The sequence below is a fragment of the Cyprinodon variegatus genome, unplaced genomic scaffold (assembly GCF_000732505.1).
Source record: "Cyprinodon variegatus isolate N-32 unplaced genomic scaffold, C_variegatus-1.0 Scaffold811, whole genome shotgun sequence".
NCBI classification, from domain to species: Eukaryota; Metazoa; Chordata; class Actinopteri; order Cyprinodontiformes; family Cyprinodontidae; genus Cyprinodon; species Cyprinodon variegatus.
This window is the reverse complement of record NW_015151264.1, coordinates 134392-135975: the sequence shown is the minus strand read 5'-3', so window position 1 is coordinate 135975 and position 1584 is coordinate 134392. Positions and strand designations below refer to the sequence as shown.

Below are 1584 nucleotides of genomic sequence, written 5' to 3'. Positions count from 1 at the left end.
AGTTTAGTTTTATTAGGATCCCCATTAGCTGCCAATTAATGGCCACTAATCTTCCTGGGGTCCTCACATAAAGAAATTACATTCCATTATGAACAAACAATTAAAAAACATTGCACAAGTTGCACATTAGGAAATAATAGGAACATGAAAAACAGCAGAAATATACAACATATATACACAGGTCAGTTCATCATATTATCTGCAGTAGTTCTGAAGAGACTATCTTTCTGAAGCTTGTTCTGTTCTGGACTCTTTGTGTGGTTATTGGCAGTTGGTTCCAGGTTCTGACCTGAGTTAGGGGTAGCAAATTAATATTTTCCCTCGTCTGCAGGCTTCAGTAGTAGTATGTAATGCTGCTCTTGAATTGATTTTTTAACTTCCATCATATTATGTCCATACTTTGCTGAAGCGGACAGTGAACGAAGCAGGTTTTGGGTTTGGTAACATTGTGGGGCAGCAGGCGGGTAGGATATAGAAGTTCCTCCTGCAACCGAAGTGTTCTGATTGAACCTCAGTCCTGTTTGCCTCAGCTGTGTTTTCGGGCAAGACTCCTCACCCATCAGTGTTTCAGGGGTGAATTAATTACTGAATGTTAGTATGAATCCCTTTGGTGTTCCCTATATTATATAGGGAACACCAATACTATATGGGCAATATATAAGGTCATTTAAGTAGTTTAAGTAGTTCTTCAGGTCTCTGTTTGACATGATAACAAAATATTTTTTAAAAAAAAAGCATAATTTCTGCAAAAGTCAAGTAATTTTACAACAAGGCAGGGGTTTTATGAGAGGTTCTAACTGAGAGTTAAATGTGATTCAAAGTTCCTGTTTAGACCTGGCAGATCTATGCATATTTAAGCTAGGTTTAGCCTGTTTTACTTATTTTCTTTTACAATGGTAACAATATCGTAAATTTGGAGGAAATAGTGTACTTACAGAGGACAAGTCTTACAGGTGCTTCCTTCATTGTCGCTCTCAGTGTTTGGACTTTTTCTTAGTTATTGTCATAGACACAAAATAAAACCCGCCCTCTTCCTGTGAGTGGCTGACGCATTTAGAGACTGCAGAAGTCCATTAATAACCAGGAAATTCAGGGGTGACTAAAGCTGACAAAGATATATCTTTGCATAAATTAGCTCAACTTTGGAAATATTAAACATAAAATACTTAATCAGCCTAATCTGGCTGAAAGTTGTTTTCAAATGACAAACAAGCAATAAAAAAACATAGTTGTTATTTTGAAATGCACAAGTGGCACCAACAATGGTGATTGCAAAAAAAAAAGCTAAAAGGTATGCAAAAAATTATAAATGAATGCATTTGCTTCTTTTTTTGTGTTCCCCAAAATAGACTTTTTTTTTATTTCACTTCATTTGGGTGGGATTAAACTGATCTGAGATCAACATCTTGGTGTTATCCCATATCAATGAGGTTTCTAGAATTTCCTTCTTTCATCTATGAAATATTGAAATATCCTGTCCAGGGTTGATACTGAGAAACTAGTCCATGCATTTCTTACTTCAAGGCTGGACTATTGTAATTCTTTACCATCAGGAAGTCCACAAAATGCATTATCGGTCATGTC

General features: G+C 36.0%; 1 long non-coding RNA gene across 1 annotated transcript in view; it reads right to left on the bottom strand.

Moving 5' to 3' along the window:
* The window catches only part of LOC107098806, a 9688-nt gene extending 8725 nt beyond the window's left edge, over positions 1 to 963 (bottom strand). The window contains exon 1 of the long non-coding RNA XR_001481912.1: positions 936 to 963. This is a non-coding gene — a long non-coding RNA (uncharacterized LOC107098806). The remainder of the gene's footprint in view (positions 1 to 935) is intronic.
* Positions 964 to 1584: the final 621 nt, after the last annotated feature.